The sequence below is a fragment of the Schistocerca cancellata genome, chromosome 10, assembly GCF_023864275.1.
Source record: "Schistocerca cancellata isolate TAMUIC-IGC-003103 chromosome 10, iqSchCanc2.1, whole genome shotgun sequence".
Taxonomy (NCBI): Eukaryota; Metazoa; Arthropoda; class Insecta; order Orthoptera; family Acrididae; genus Schistocerca; species Schistocerca cancellata.
The window spans coordinates 156678413-156696097 of record NC_064635.1 but is presented as its reverse complement, the minus strand read 5'-3'; the positions used below and the strand labels follow the sequence as shown (position 1 = coordinate 156696097).

Sequence of the window (17685 nt, the reverse complement as noted above, 5' to 3'; positions counted from 1 at the left end):
GGCATCTGTCATCAGCAGTCACAACTAGCAACACCAGTAGCAGCCGACTGCACGTAAAGAATGGGAATGTGCAGTGGGATTTTTGTGAACTCGGCGCAAGGCAGATCTTTCCAACATAGGTTTGAGAATCTTAAGGGAGGACTTGTACTGTTTCTAAATTCAGTGTAGCGGTGGGAGGAGGGTGCTTCTTGCGCGTAACAGTACGCTTGCCAATTGTGGCTGCTAATCGTTCGCTCGTATCTGCCTTGACACATTCGCTGGCTGTGAATTATTCCACTTGCATGGCAGTGTGGACATGTTGGTGTGTTAAAAATTCTGGAGGCGCTGGGTATCGATCCCAGTACCTCTCGCATGCTAAGCGAGCGCTCTACCATCTGAGCTACGCCCCCTGATGACAAATAGTGCTACATACAACCATATCAATACCACAGACCCTTGCACTCTCATTATTCCGCAGACAAACACTACTCTCAATGTGGCCGCGAGGGTGTCTTTCAGGTTTTCTGCATTCTGTATCGAATCGTAGTTGGCCAAAATTAAAGTGGCACGCACAACGTCGAAAATAGCGTTCGGCCACCACTCTGAGTAAGACGGACGTGTTGTCCACTCTCTAGACTTCATTGAGGTTAGGCCGTTATACCTAAGACAGATTTGCAGTCGATGACACCTCGACAACAGCCGGTCCTCACATTTACGTCTTGCTCTCCTTACGTCAGTATACATCATATGAGTCTGTGACGCTGGCTTTGCAACATCTTGCGTGTCTTTAGGCTCGCCGCGACCAACACTTACCATGCACTGTCCACAAAACATGGAGGCGCCGGGGCTTGAACCCGGGACCTTTCACATGCAAAGCGAACGCTCTACCAACTGAGCTACGCCCCCAAGCGCAACAGAGCTGCGCTGTTTTCCTTTCTTTGCTACTCTGAAGTGCACGGACCTGATGGTTGGTTGGTTTGTAGGGGTGAAGGGACCAGTGTATAAAGACGTGGTCACGTTCATATACACATGAGTTCCAAGTAGTTTCGATGTTCTGGTGTTACGACTACAAATTCCGTCTGTATTTAACGTCTTAAATTGAAAGGACTGTCGACTGATGACCACAGCAGTTGAGACCCATAGTGCTCAGAGCCATTTCTCGAAAGGACAGTCACAAATTGCTCCGTTTTCACTCCTTGTCGGCAATCACACCGCGCCTCAGGTAACAAGCACATCTGAAGCCCCATTGTGCACTCGACTGTTCATGCCAACTCACTGCCTCGCACTTTACTACTGTGTACCACTCTTGTCGTCCAACTGCAAAAGACTGGGCCACAACACGTTTCCGCGTCTCCATTGCACTGCGCAAACTACGAAACGCTCCCCAAACATGGCACTCACCAATGCAGACGACTTTTCCGACTTTACACGACGCTCACGCAACGCTCACGCTAGTGACAGCCTTATTTAGAGCTTGACGTCGCGCCCAAGCGAGTGAGCACATTTCGCCTACGGCTTAGGCCGCCCACCTAGTGTGGGTGCTCGGTGTCTGCAGGCAGCGAGGGGCTGCAACCTTCCCGTGTTCGCACATCTGAAGCCCCATTGTGCACTCGACTGTTGATGCCAACTCACTGCCTCGCACTTTACTACTGTGTACCACTCTTGTCGTCCAACTGCAAAAGACTGGGCCACAACACGTTTCCGCGTCTCCATTGCACTGCGCAAACTACGAAACGCTCCCCAAACATGGCACTCACCAATGCAGACGACTTTTCCGACTTTACACGACGCTCACGCTAGTGACAGCCTTATTTAGAGCTTGACGTCGCGCCCAAGCGAGTGAGCACATTTCGCCTACGGCTTAGGCCGCCCACCTAGTGTGGCTGCTCGGTGTCTGCAGGCAGCGAGGGGCTGCAACCTTCCCGTGTTCGCGCCTATGTCACCTCTGCTTGCTTGTCAGAGACAGAGTATCGCAAAACATACAACTCACTCCATGAATTGATTGCTACGGCATCTGTCATCAGCAGTCACAACTAGCAACACCAGTAGCAGCCGACTGCACGTAAAGAATGGGAATGTGCAGTGGGATTTTTGTGAACTCGGCGCAAGGCAGATCTTTCCGACATAGGTTTGAGAATCTTAAGGGAGGACTTGTACTGTTTCTAAATTCAGTGTAGCGGTGGGAGGAGGGTGCTTCTTGCGCGTAACAGTACGCTTGCCAATTGTGGCTGCTAATCGTTCGCTCGTATCTGCCTTGACACATTCGCTGGCTGTGAATTATTCCACTTGCATGGCAGTGTGGACATGTTGGTGTGTTAAAAATTCTGGAGGCGCTGGGTATCGATCCCAGTACCTCTCGCATGCTAAGCGAGCGCTCTACCATCTGAGCTACGCCCCCTGATGACAAATAGTGCTACATACAACCATATCAATACCACAGACCCTTGCACTCTCATTATTCCGCAGACAAACACTACTCTCAATGTGGCCGCGAGGGTGTCTTTCAGGTTTTCTGCATTCTGTATCGAATCGTAGTTGGCCAAAATTAAAGTGGCACGCACAACGTCGAAAATAGCGTTCGGCCACCACTCTGAGTAAGACGGACGTGTTGTCCACTCTCTAGACTTCATTGAGGTTAGGCCGTTATACCTAAGACAGATTTGCAGTCGATGACACCTCGACAACAGCCGGTCCTCACATTTACGTCTTGCTCTCCTTACGTCAGTATACATCATATGAGTCTGTGACGCTGGCTTTGCAACATCTTGCGTGTCTTTAGGCTCGCCGCGACCAACACTTACCATGCACTGTCCACAAAACATGGAGGCGCCGGGGCTTGAACCCGGGACCTTTCACATGCAAAGCGAACGCTCTACCAACTGAGCTACGCCCCCAAGCGCAACAGAGCTGCGCTGTTTTCCTTTCTTTGCTACTCTGAAGTGCACGGACCTGATGGTTGGTTGGTTTGTAGGGGTGAAGGGACCAGTGTATAAAGACGTGGTCACGTTCATATACACATGAGTTCCAAGTAGTTTCGATGTTCTGGTGTTACGACTACAAATTCCGTCTGTATTTAACGTCTTAAATTGAAAGGACTGTCGACTGATGACCACAGCAGTTGAGACCCATAGTGCTCAGAGCCATTTCTCGAAAGGACAGTCACAAATTGCTCCGTTTTCACTCCTTGTCGGCAATCACACCGCGCCTCAGGTAACAAGCACATCTGAAGCCCCATTGTGCACTCGACTGTTCATGCCAACTCACTGCCTCGCACTTTACTACTGTGTACCACTCTTGTCGTCCAACTGCAAAAGACTGGGCCACAACACGTTTCCGCGTCTCCATTGCACTGCGCAAACTACGAAACGCTCCCCAAACATGGCACTCACCAATGCAGACGACTTTTCCGACTTTACACGACGCTCACGCTAGTGACAGCCTTATTTAGAGCTTGACGTCGCGCCCAAGCGAGTGAGCACATTTCGCCTACGGCTTAGGCCGCCCACCTAGTGTGGCTGCTCGGTGTCTGCAGGCAGCGAGGGGCTGCAACCTTCCCGTGTTCGCGCCTATGTCACCTCTGCTTGCTTGTCAGAGACAGAGTATCGCAAAACATACAACTCACTCCATGAATTGATTGCTACGGCATCTGTCATCAGCAGTCACAACTAGCAACACCAGTAGCAGCCGACTGCACGTAAAGAATGGGAATGTGCAGTGGGATTTTTGTGAACTCGGCGCAAGGCAGATCTTTCCGACATAGGTTTGAGAATCTTAAGGGAGGACTTGTACTGTTTCTAAATTCAGTGTAGCGGTGGGAGGAGGGTGCTTCTTGCGCGTAACAGTACGCTTGCCAATTGTGGCTGCTAATCGTTCGCTCGTATCTGCCTTGACACATTCGCTGGCTGTGAATTATTCCACTTGCATGGCAGTGTGGACATGTTGGTGTGTTAAAAATTCTGGAGGCGCTGGGTATCGATCCCAGTACCTCTCGCATGCTAAGCGAGCGCTCTACCATCTGAGCTACGCCCCCTGATGACAAATAGTGCTACATACAACCATATCAATACCACAGACCCTTGCACTCTCATTATTCCGCAGACAAACACTACTCTCAATGTGGCCGCGAGGGTGTCTTTCAGGTTTTCTGCATTCTGTATCGAATCGTAGTTGGCCAAAATTAAAGTGGCACGCACAACGTCGAAAATAGCGTTCGGCCACCACTCTGAGTAAGACGGACGTGTTGTCCACTCTCTAGACTTCATTGAGGTTAGGCCGTTATACCTAAGACAGATTTGCAGTCGATGACACCTCGACAACAGCCGGTCCTCACATTTACGTCTTGCTCTCCTTACGTCAGTATACATCATATGAGTCTGTGACGCTGGCTTTGCAACATCTTGCGTGGCTTTAGGCTCGCCGCGACCAACACTTACCATGCACTGTCCACAAAACATGGAGGCGCCGGGGCTTGAACCCGGGACCTTTCACATGCAAAGCGAACGCTCTACCAACTGAGCTACGCCCCCAAGCGCAACAGAGCTGCGCTGTTTTCCTTTCTTTGCTACTCTGAAGTGCACGGACCTGATGGTTGGTTGGTTTGTAGGGGTGAAGGGACCAGTGTATAAAGACGTGGTCACGTTCATATACACATGAGTTCCAAGTAGTTTCGATGTTCTGGTGTTACGACTACAAATTCCGTCTGTATTTAACGTCTTAAATTGAAAGGACTGTCGACTGATGACCACAGCAGTTGAGACCCATAGTGCTCAGAGCCATTTCTCGAAAGGACAGTCACAAATTGCTCCGTTTTCACTCCTTGTCGGCAATCACACCGCGCCTCAGGTAACAAGCACATCTGAAGCCCCAGTGTTAGACTCCGATGCACCACAGCAGGTTTACTGTTACCCTTAGACCATCACATTGACGATGAAACACAGAAATTGCATCCCGATTAAATACAAAATTCGCAAAGTCGATTTATATTGACGAGAGTAACGTTTCAGGGAACCCGCACTAGGGCTCTTTCCTGGGGCCCAGTGTTAGACTCCGATGCACCACAGCAGGTTTACTGTTACCCTTCGACCATCACATTGACGATGAAACTCAGAAATTGCATCCCGCATCAATTCAAAATTCGCAATGTCGATTTCTGTCCACATTAGTACGGTTTAGAAGAGTATGTAATTTGGCTCTTCTCTAGGGGCTCAGTGTTAGACTTCGATGCACCACAGCAGGTTTACTGTTACCCTTCGACCATCACATTGACGATGAAACAAAGAAATTGCATCCTGATTCAGTTCAAAATTCGGAATGTCGATTTATATTGACGAGAGTAAGGTTTCGGGGAGCTCGTTTTTGGGCTCTTCCCTGGGGGCCTAGTGTTAGAATACGATGCACCACAGCAGGTTTACTGTTACACTTCGACCATCACATTGACGATGGAACACAGAAATTGCAACCCGATTCAATACAAAATTCGCAATGCCGATTTCTGTCCACATTAGTACGCTTTAGAAGAGTATGTAATTTTATTCTTCCCTGGGGACCCAGTGTTAGACTCCGATGCACCACAGCAGGTTTACTGTTACCCTTCGACCATCACATTGACGATGAAACACAGAAATTGCATCCCTATTCAATACAAAATTCGCAATGCCGATTTCTGTCCACAGGTGTACGGTTTCTAAGACTATGAACTTTGGCTCTTCCCTGTGGGCCCAGTGTAAGACTCCGATGCACCACAGTAGGTTTACTGTATTCCTTCGACCATCTCATTGACGATGAAACACAGAAATTGCATCCCGATTCAATACAAAATTCGCAAAGTCGATTTATATTGACGAGAGTAACGTTTCAGGGAGCCCGCATTTGGGCTCTTCCCTGGGGCCCAGTGTTAGACTCCGATGCACCACAGCAGGTTTACTGTTACCCTTCGACCGTTACATTGACGATGAGACACAGAAATTGCATCCCGCATCAATTCAAAATTCGCAATGTCGATTTATATTGACGAGAGTAACGATTCGGGCAGCCCGCATTTGGGCTCTTCCCTGGGGCCCAGTGTTATACTCCGATGCACCACAGGAGGTTTACTGATACCCATCGACCATCACATTGACTATGAAACACAGAAATTGCATCCCGATTCAATACAAAATTCGCAATGCCGATTTCTGTCCACAGGAGTACGGTTTACAAGAGTATGTACTTTTATTCTTCCCTGGGGGCCCAGTGTAATACTCCAATGCACCACAGCAGGCTTACTGTATCCCTTCGACCATCACATTGATTATGAAACACAGAAATTGCAACTCGATTCAATACAAAATTCGCAATGCCGATTTCTGTCCACATTAGTACGGTTTAGAAGAGTATGTAATTTGGCTCTTCTCTGGGTGCCCAGTGTTAGACTCCGGTGCACCACAGCAGGTTTACTGTTACTCTTAGACCATCACATTGACGATGAAACACAGAAATTGCATCCCGATTCAATTCAAAATTCGCAATGTCGATTTATATTGACGAGAGTAACGTTTCGGGGAGCCCGTTTTTGGGCTCTTCCGTGGGGGCCTAGTGTTAGAATACGATGCACCACAGCAGGTTTACTGTTACCCTTCGACCATCACATTGACGATGAAATACAGAAATTGCATCCTGATTCAGTACAAAATTCGCTATGACGATTTCTGTCCACAGTAGTACAGTTAGAAGAGTATTTACTTTGGGTCTTCCCTGGGGGCTCAGTGTTAGACTTTGATGCACCACAGATGGTTTACTGTAACCCTTCGACCATCACACTGACGATGAATCACAGAAATTGCATCCCGATTCAATACAAAATTCGCAATGCCGATATCTGTCCACAGGAGTACGGTTTAGAAGGGTATATATTTTGGCTCATCCCTGGGGGCTGAGTGTTAGACTCCGATTCACCACAGCAGGTTTGCTGTAACCCTTCGACCATCACATTGACGATGAAACACAGAAATAGCATCCCGATTCAATACAAAATTCGCAATGCCGATTTCTGTCACAGGAGTACGGTTTAGAAGAGCATGTAGTTTCGCTCTTCCCTGGAGACTGAGTGTTAGACTCCAATGCACCACAGCAGGTTTACTGTAAACCATGGGCCATCACATTGACGATGAAACACAGATATTGCATCCCGATTCAATACAAAATTCGCAATTCCGATTTCTGTCCACAGGAGTCCGGTTTAGAAGAGGATGTACTTTGGCCCTTTCCTGGGGGCCTAGTGTTAGACTACGACCCACCACAGCAGGTTTACTGTAACCCTTCGACCATCACATTGACGATGAAACACAGAAATTGCAATCCTATTCAATACAAAATTCGCCATGGCGAATAATATTGACGAGTTAACGTTTCAGGAACCTCGTTTTTGGGCTCTTCCCTGGGGACCCAGTGTTAGACTCCGATGCACCACAGCAGGTTTACTGTTACCCTTCGACCATCACATTGACGATGAAACACAGAAATTGCATCCGATTCAATACAAAATTCGCAATGCCGATTTCTGTCCACAGGGGTACGGTTTCTAAGAATATGAACTTTGGCTCTTCCCTGTGGGCCCAGTTTAAGACTCCGATGCACCACAGGAGGTTTACTGTATTCCTTCGACCATCACATTCACGATGAAACACACAAATTGCATCCCGATTCAATACAAAATTCGCAATGTCGATTTATATTGACGAGAGTAACGTTTCGGGGAGCCCGTTTTTGGGCTCTTCCCTGGGGGCCCAGTGTTAGACTCCGATGCACCACAGCTGGTTTACTGTTACCCTTCGACTATCACATTGACAATGAAACAAAGAAATCGCATCCCGATACTTTACAAAATTCGCAATGCCGATTTTTGTCCACAGGAGTACGGTTTAGAAGAGTATGTACTTTGGTTCTTCCCTGGGGGCCCAGTGTAAGACCCCGATGCACGACAGAAGGTTTACTCCATTCCTTCGACCATCACATCGACGATGAAACACAGAAATTGCATCCCGATTCAATACAAAATTCGGAAAGTCGATTTATATTGACGAGAGTAACGTTTCAGGGAGCCCGCATTAGGGCTCTTCCCTGGGGGCCCAGTGTAAGACCCCGATGCACGACAGAAGGTTTACTCTATTCCTTCGACCATCACATTGACGATGAAACACAGCAATTGCAACCCGATTCAATAAAAATTTCGCAATGCCGATTTCTGTCCACAGGAGTACGGTTTAGAAGAGTATGTAATTTTGCTCTTCTCTGGGGGCCCAGTGTTAGACTCCGATGCACCGCAGCGGGTTTACTGTTACCCTTCGACCGTTACATTGACGATGAAACACAGAAATTGCACCCCGCATCAATTCAAAATTCGCAATGTCGATTTATATTGACGAGAGTAACGTTTCGGGGAGCCCGTTTTTGGGCTCTTCCCTGGGGGCCCAGTGTTTGACTCCACTGCAGCACAGCAGGTTTACTGTTACCCTTCGATTATCACATTGACGATGAAACACAGAAATTGCATCCCGATTCAGTACAAAATTCGCAATGCCGATTTCTGTCCACAGGAGTACAGTTAGAAGAGTATTTACTTTGGCTCTTCCCTGGGGGCTCAGTGTTAGACTACGATGCACCACAGATGGTTTACTGTAACCCTTCGACCATCACATTGACGATGAATCACAGAAATAGCATCCCGATTCAATACAAAATTCGCAATGCCGATATCTGTCCACAGGAGTACGGTTTAGAAGGGTATGTATTTTGGCTCTTCCCTGGGGGCTGAGTGTTAGACTCCGATGCACCACAGCAGGTTTACTGTAACGCTTCGACCATCACATTGACGATGAAACACAGAAATAGCATCCCGATTCAATACAAAATTCGCAATTCCGATTTCTGTCCACAGGAGTACGGTTTAGAAGAGGATGTACTTTGGAACTTTCCTGGGGGCCTAGTGTTAGACTACGATCCACCACAGCAGGTTTACTGTAACCCTTCGACCATCACATTGACGATGAAACACAGAAATTGCAATCCTATTCAATACAAAATTCGCCATGGCGAATAATATTGACGAGAGTAACGTTTCAGGGACCTCGTTTTTGGGCTCTTCCCTGGGGACCCAGTGTTAGACTCCGATGCACCACAGCAGGTTTACTGTTACCCTTCGACCATCACATTGACGATGAAACACAGAAATTGCATCCCGATTCAATACAAAATTCGCAATGCCGATTTCTGTCCACAGGGGTACGGTTTCTAAGAATATGAAATTTGGCTCTTCCCTGTGGGCCCAGTGTAAGACTCCGATGCACCACAGGAGGTTTACTGTATTCCTTCGACCATCACATTCACGATGAAACACACAAATTGCATCCCGATTCAATACAAAATTCGCAATGTCGATTTATATTGACGGGAGTATCTTTTCGGGGAGTCCATATTTGGGCTCTTCCCTGGGGGCCCAGTGTTAGACTCCGATGCACTACAGCTGGTTTACTGTTACCCTCCGACCATCACATTGACGATGAACCAAATAAATTGCATCCCGATACTTTACAAAAGTCGCAATGCCGATTTTTGTCCACAGGAGTACGGTTTTGAAGAATATGTACTTTGGCTCTTCCCTGGGGGCCCAGTGTAAGACTCCGATGCACGAGAGCAGGTTTACTCCATTCCTTCGACAAATCACATTGACGATGAAACACAGAAATTGCATCCCGATTAAATACAAAATTCGCAAGTCGATTTATATTGACGAGAGTAACGTTTCAGGGATCCCGCATTAGTGCTCTTTCCTGGGGCCCAGTGCTAGACTCCGATGCACCACAGCAGGTTTACTGTTACCCTTCGACCATCACATTGACGATGAAACTCAGAAATTGCATCCCGATTCAATACAAAATTCGCAATGCCGATTTATGTCCACAGGAGTACGATTTAGAAGAGTATGTGTTTTGATTCTTCCCTGGGGGCCCAGTGTAAGACTCCGCTGCACCACAGCAGGTTAACTTTATCCCTTCGACCATCACATTGACGATGAAACATAGAAATTGCAACCCGATTCAATAAAAATTTCGCAATGCCGATTTCTGTCCACAGGAGTACGGTTTAGAAGAGTATGTAATATTGCTCTTCTCTGGGGGCCCAGTGTTAGACTCCGATGCACCGCAGCAGGTTTACTGTTACCCTTCGACCATCACATTGATGATGAAACACAGAAATTGCATCCCGATTCAATACAAAATTCGCAATGCTATTTCTGTCCACAGTAGTACGGTTTAGAAGAGTATGTTGTTTTATTCTTCCCTGGGGACCCAGTGTAATACTCCGATGCACCACAGCAGGTTTACTGTATCTTTTCGACCATCACATTGACGATGAAACACAGAAATTGCAACCCGATTCAATACAAAATTCGCAATGCCGATTTCTGTCCACATTAGTACGGCTTAGAAGAGTATGTAATTTGGCTCTTCTCTAGGGGCCCAGTGTTAGACTCCGATGCACCACAGCAGGTTTACTGTTACCCTTCGACCATCACATTGACGATGAAACACAGAAATTGCTTCCTGATTCAGTTCAAAATTCGCAATGTCGATTTATATTGACGAGAGTAAAGATTCGAGGAGCTCGTTTTTGGGCTCTTCCCTGGGGGCCTAGTGTTAGAATACGATGCACCACAGCAGGTTTACTGTTACACTTCGACCATCACATTGACGATGAAATACAGAAATTGCATCCCGATTCAATACAAAATTCGCAATGCCGATTTCTGTCCACAGGAGTACGGTTAGAAGAGTATTTACTTTGGCTCTTCCCTGGGGGCTCAGTGTTAGACTACGATGCATCACAGATAGTTTACTGTAACCCTTCGACCATCACATTCACGATGAATCACAGAAATTGCATCCCTATTCAATACAAAATTCGCAACGCCGATATCTGTCCACAGGAGTACGGTTTAGAAGGGTATGTATTTTGGCTCTTCCCTGTGGGCTGAGTGTTAGACTCCGATGCACCGCAGCAGGTTTACTGCAACCCTTCGACCATCACATTGACGATGAAACATAGAAATTGCATCCCAATGCAATAAAAAATTCGCAATTCCGATTTCTGTCCACAAGATCCAGTTTAGAAAAGTATGTACTTTGGCTCTTCCCTGGTGGCTGAGTGTTATACTCCGATGCACCACAGCAGGTTTACTGTTACCCTTCGACCATCACATTGACGATGAAACACAGAAATTGCATCCGATTCAATAGAAAATTCGCAATGCCGATTTCTGTCCACAGGGGTACGGTTTAGAAAAGTATGTACTTTGGCTCTTCCCTGGCGGCCCAGTGTTAGACTACGATGCACCACAGCAGGTTTACTGTAACCCTTCGACCATCACAGTGGCGATCAAACACAGAAATTGCATCCCGATTCAATACAAAATTCGCAATGCCGATTTCTGTCCACAAGAGTACAGTTTAGAAAAGTATGTACTTTGGCTCTTCCCTGGGGGCTGAGTGTTAGACTCCGATGCACTACAGCAGCTTTACTGTAACCCTTCGACCATCACATTGACGATAAAAGCACAGAATTTGCGTCCCGATTCATTATAAAACTCGCAATTCCGATTTCTAACCACAGGAGTAAGGTTTAGAAGAGTATGTACTTTGGCTCTTTCCAGGGGGCCCAGTGTTAGACTGCGATGCACCACAACAGGTTTACTGTAACTCTTCGACCATCACATTGACGATGAAACACAGAAATTTCATCCCGATTCAATACAAAATTAGCAATGCCGATTTCTGTCCACAGGAGTACTGTTTAGAACAGTATGTACTTTGGATATTTGCTGGGGGCCCAGTGTTACACTACGATGCACCACAGCTGGTTTACTGTTACCCTTGGACCATCACATTGACGATGAAACACAAAAATTGCATCCCGATTCAACACAAAATTCTCAATGCCGATTTCTGTCCACAGGAGTACGGTTTAGAAGAGTAAGTACTTTGGCTCTTCCCTGTGGGTCCAGTATTAGACTACGATGCACCACAGCTGGTTTACTGTATCCCTTCGACCATCACATTGACGATGAAACAAAGAAATTGAATCCCCACTATATACAAAATTAGCAATGCCGGTTTCTGTCCATAGGAGTACGGTTTAGAAGAGTGGGTATTTCGGGTCTTCCTTGGGTGCTGAGTGTTAGACTCCGATGCATCACAGCATGTTTACTGTAACCCTTCGACCATCTCATTGACGATGAAACACAGAAATTCCATCCCGATTCAATACAAAATTCGCTATTCCGATTTCTGTCCACAGGAGTAAGGTTTAGAAGAGTATGTACTTCGGCTCTTCCCCGGGAGCCCAGTGTTAGACTACAATGCACCACTTCAGGTTTACTGTAACACTTCGACCATCACATTGACGATGAAACACAGAAATTGCATCCCGATTCAATACAAAATTCGCAATGCTGATTTCTGTCCACAGGAGTATGGTTTAGAAGAGTACGTACTTTAGCTCTTCCCTGGGGGCCCAGTGTAAGACTCCGATGCACCACAGCACGCTTACTGTATCCCGTCGACCATCACATTGACGATGAAACACAGAAATTGCATCCCGATTGAATACAAAATTCGAAATGTCGGTTTCTGTCCACAGGAGTACGGTTTAGAAGAGTGCAAACTTTGGCTTTTCCCTGGGGGCCCAGACTTAGACTCCGATACACCACAGCTGGTCTACTGTTACCCTTCGACCATCATATTGACGATGAAAAACAGAAATTGCATCCCGATTCAATACAAAATTCGCAATGTCGATTTATATTTACGAGAGTAACGATTCGGGGAGCCCGTTTTTGGGCTCTTCCCTGGGGGCCCAGTGTTAGACTACGATGCACCACAGCAGGTTTACTGTTATCCTTCGACCATCACATTGTCGATGAAACACAAAAATTGCATCCCGATTCAACACAAAATTCTCAATGCCGAATTCTGTCCACAGGAGTACGGTTTAGAAGAGTATGTACTTTGGCTCTTCCCTGGGGTCCTAGTGTTAGACTAAGATGCACCACAGCTGGTTTACTGTAACCCTTCGATCATCACATTGACGATGAAACACAGAAATTGCATCAATACATAATTCGCAATGCCGATTTCTGTCCACAGGAGTACAGTTTAGAAGAGTATGTACTTTTGCTCTTTCTTGGGTGCCCAGTGTTAGTCTCCGATGCACCACAGCAGATTTACTGTAAACCTTCGACCATCACATTGACTATGAAACACAGTAATTGCAACCCGATTCAATACAAAATTCGCAATTCCGATTTCTGTCCACAGGAGTACGGTTTAGATGGGTATGTACTTTTGCTCTTTCCTGGGGGCCCAGTGTTAGACTACGATGAACCACAGCATGTTCACTGTAACCCTTCGACCATCACATTGACGATGAAACACAGTAATTGCAACCCGATTATATAGAAAATTCGCAATGCCGATCTATGTCCACAGGAGTACGATTTAGAAGAGTATGTACTTTGGCTTTTCCCTGGGGGTCCAGTGTTAGACTCCGATGCACCACAGCAGGTTTACTGTTACCCTTCGACCATCACATTGACGATGAAACACAAAAATTGCATCCCGATTCAACACAAAATTCGCAATGCCGATTTCTGTCCACAGGAGTACAGTTTAGAAGAGTATGTACTTTGGCTCCTCCCTGGGGGCTGAGTGTTAGACTCTGATGCACCACAGCAGGTTTACTGTAACCCTTCGACCATCCCATTGACGATGAAACACAGAAATTGTATCCCGATTCAATACAAAATTCGCAATGCCGATTTGTGTCACAGGAGTACGGTTTAGAAGAGCATGTAGTTTGGCTCTTCCCTGGGGACTGAGTGTTAGACTCCAATGCACCACAGCAGGTTTACTGTAAGCCATCGACCATCACATTGACGATGAAACACAGAAATTGCATCCCGATTCAATACAAAATTCGCAATTCCGATTTTTGTCCACAGGAGTTCGATTTAGAAGAGTACGTACTTTGGCTCTTCCCTGGGGGCCCAGAGTTAGACCACGATGCACCACTTCAGGTTTCCTGTTACCCTTGGACCATCACATTGACGATGAAACACAGAAATTGCATCCGGATTCCATACAAAATTCACTTTGCCGATTTCTGTCCACAGGAGTACTGTTTAGAAGAGTACGTACTTTGGCTCATCCATGGGGACCCAGTGTTAGACTACGATGCACCACTTCAGGTTTACTGTAACTCTTCGACCATCATATTGACGATGAAACACAGAAATTGCATCCCGATACAGTAAAAGATTCACAATTCTGATTTCTGTCCACAAGAGTACGGTTTAGAAGAGTATGTACTTTGGCTCTTCCCTGGGGTCCAAGTGTAAGACTCCGATGCACCACAGTAGATTTACTGTATTCCTTCGACCATCACATTGACGACGAAACACAGAAATTGCATCCCGATTCAATACAAGATTCGCAATGTCGATTTATATTGACGAGAGTAACGTTTCGGGGAGCCCGTATTTGGTATCTTCCCTGGGGCCCAGTGTTAGACTCCGATGCCCCACAGCAGGTTTACTGTTACCCTTCGACCATCACATTGCGATGAAACACAGAAATTGCATCCCGATTATGTACAAAATTCGCAATGTCGATTTATATTGACGAGAGTAACGTTTCGGGGAGCCCGTCGTTGGGCACTTCCCTGGGTGCCCAGTGTTAGACTACGATGCACCACAGCAGGTTTACTGTTACCCTTCGATCATCACATTGACGATGACACACAGAAATTGCATCCCGATTCAATACAAAATTCGCAGTGCCGATTTCTGTCCACAGGAGTACGGTTTAGAAGAGTATGTACTTTGGCTCTTCCCTGTGGGTCCAGTATTAGACTACGATGCACCACAGCTGGTTTACTGTATCCCTTCGACCATCACATTGCCGATGAAACAAAGAAATTGAATCCCCACTATATACAAAATTAGCAATGCCGATTTCTGTCCATAGGAGTACGGTTTAGAAGAGTAGGTATTTCGGGTCTTCCTTGGGTGCTGAGTGTTAGACTCCGATGCATCACAACATGTTTACTGCAACCCTTCGACCATCTCATTGACGATGAAACACAGAAATACCATCCCGATTCAATACAAAATTCGCTATTCCGATTTCTGTCCACAGGAGTAAGGTTTAGAAGAGTATGTACTTCGGCTCTTCCCCGGGAGCCCAGTGTTAGACTACAATGCACCACTTCAGGTTTACTGTAACACTTCGACCATCACATTGACGATGAAACACAGAAATTGCATCCCGATTCAATACAAAATTCGCAATGCTGATTTCTGTCCATAGGAGTACGGTTTAGAAGAGTACGTACTTTAGCTCTTCCCTGGGGGCCCAGTGTAAGACTCCGATGCACCACAGCACGCTTACTGTATCCCGTCGACCATCACATTGACGATGAAACACAGAAATTGCATCCCGATTAAATACAAAATTCGAAATGTCGGTTTCTGTCCACAGGAGTACGGTTTAGAAGAGTGCGTACTTTGGCTTTTCCCTGGGGGCCCAGACTTAGACTCCGATACACCACAGCTGGTCTACTGTTACCCTTCGACCATCACATTGACGATAAAAAACAGAAATTGCATCCCGATTCAATACAAAATTCGCAATGTCGATTTATATTGACGAGAGTAACGATTCGGGGAGCCCGTTTTTGGGCTCTTCCCTGGGGGCCCAGTGTTAGACTACGATGCACCACAGCAGGTTTACTGTTATCCTTCGACCATCACATTGTCGATGAAACACAGAAATTGCATCCCGATTCAACACAAAATTCTCAATATCGATTTCTGTCCACAGGAGTACGGTTTAGAAGAGTATGTACTTTGGCTCTTCCCTGGGGTCCTAGTGTTAGACTAAGATGCACCACAGCTGGTTTACTGTAACCCTTCGATCATCACATTGACGATGAAACACAGAAATTGCATCAATACATAATTCGCAATGCCGATTTCTGTCCACAGGTGTACAGTTTAGAAGAGTATGTACTTTTGCTCTTTCCTGGAGGCCCAGTGTTAGTCTCCGATGCACCACAGCAGATTTACTGTAACCCTTTGACCATCACATTGACGATGAAACACAGAAATTGCATCCCGATTCAATACAAAATTCGCAATGCCGATTTCTGTCACAGGAGTACGGTTTAGAAGAGGATGTACTTTGGACCTTTCCTGGGGGCCCAGTGTTTGACTACGATCCACCACAGCAGGTTTACTGTAACCCTTCGACCATCGCATTGACGATGAAACACAGAAATTGCATCCCAATTCCATACCAAATTCGCAATGCCGATTTCTGTCCACAGGAGTACGGTTTAGAAGAGTATGTACTTCGGCTATTCCCTGGGGGACCAGTGTTAGACTACGATGCACCACAGCAGGTTTACTGTTATCCTTGGACCATCACATTAAAGATGAAGCACAGAAATTGCATCCGGATTCAATACAAAATTCACTATGCAGATTTCTGTCCACAAGAGTACGGTTTAGAAGAGTATGTACTTTGGCTCTTCCCTGGGAGCCCAGTGTTAGTCTCCGATGCACGACAGCAGGTTTACTGTTACCCATCGACCATCACATTGACGATGAAACACAGAAATTGCAATCCTATTCAATACAAAATTCGCCATGGCGAATAATATTGACGAGAGTAACGTTTCAGGGAGCTCGTTTTTGGGCTCTTCCCTGGGGACCCAGTGTTAGACTCCGATGCACCACAGCAGGTTTACTGTTACCCTTCGACCGTCACATTGACGATAAAACACAGAAATTGCATCCCGATTCAGAACAAAATTCGCAATGCCGATTTCTGTCCACAGGGGTACGGTTTCTAAGAGTATGTACTTTGGCTCTTCCCTGTGGGCCCACCACAGCAGGTTTACTGTATTCCTTCGACCATCACATTGACGATGAAACACACAAATTGCATCTCGATTCAATACAAAATTCGCTATGTAGATTTATATTGACGAGAGTAACGTTTCGGGCAGCCCGTTTTTGGGCTCTTCCCTGGGGGCCCAGTGTTAGACTCCGATGCACCACAGCTGGTTTACTGTTACCCTTCGACCATCACATTGACGATGAAACAAAGAAATTGCATCCCGATACATTACAAAATTCGCAATGACGATTTCTGTCCACAGGAGTACGGTTTAGAAGAGTATGTAATTTGGCTCTTCCCTGGGGGCGCAGTGTAAGACTCCGATGCCCCACAGCAGGTTTACTGTTACCCATCGACCATCACATTGCGATGAAACACAGAAATTGCATCCCGATTATATAAAAAATTCGCAATGTCGATTTATATTGACGAGAGTAACGTTTCGGGGAGCCCCTCGTTGGGCACTTCCCTGGGTGCCCAGTGTTAGACTACGATGCACCACAGCAGGTTTACTGTACCCTTCGATCATCACATTGACGATGACACACAGATATTGCATCCCGATTCAATACAAAATTCGCAGTGCCGATTTCTGTCCACAGGAGTACGGTTTAGAAGAGTATGTACTTTGGCTCTTCCCTGTGGGTCCAGAATTAGACTACGATGCACCACAGCTGGTTTACTGTATCAGTTCGACCATCACATTGACGATGAA

The 17685-nt window shown here is 46.4% G+C and overlaps 6 non-coding genes across 6 annotated transcripts; all 6 read right to left on the bottom strand.

The window, feature by feature from the left end:
* Nucleotides 1-316: 316 nt before the first annotated feature.
* On the bottom strand, nucleotides 317-389 carry Trnaa-agc (transfer RNA alanine (anticodon AGC)). The gene has a single exon. It is a non-coding gene; the product is annotated as a tRNA-Ala (tRNA).
* Nucleotides 390-812: 423 nt separating this feature from the next.
* On the bottom strand, nucleotides 813-885 carry Trnaa-ugc (transfer RNA alanine (anticodon UGC)). Its single transcript has one exon. It is a non-coding gene; the product is annotated as a tRNA-Ala (tRNA).
* Nucleotides 886-2304: 1419 nt separating this feature from the next.
* Trnaa-agc (transfer RNA alanine (anticodon AGC)) lies at nucleotides 2305-2377 on the bottom strand. Its single transcript has one exon. It is a non-coding gene; the product is annotated as a tRNA-Ala (tRNA).
* Nucleotides 2378-2800: 423 nt separating this feature from the next.
* Nucleotides 2801-2873, bottom strand: Trnaa-ugc (transfer RNA alanine (anticodon UGC)). Its single transcript has one exon. It is a non-coding gene; the product is annotated as a tRNA-Ala (tRNA).
* Nucleotides 2874-3936: 1063 nt separating this feature from the next.
* Nucleotides 3937-4009, bottom strand: Trnaa-agc (transfer RNA alanine (anticodon AGC)). Its single transcript has one exon. It is a non-coding gene; the product is annotated as a tRNA-Ala (tRNA).
* Nucleotides 4010-4432: 423 nt separating this feature from the next.
* Trnaa-ugc (transfer RNA alanine (anticodon UGC)) lies at nucleotides 4433-4505 on the bottom strand. Its single transcript has one exon. It is a non-coding gene; the product is annotated as a tRNA-Ala (tRNA).
* Between the last annotated feature and the right edge of the window lie 13180 nt (nucleotides 4506-17685).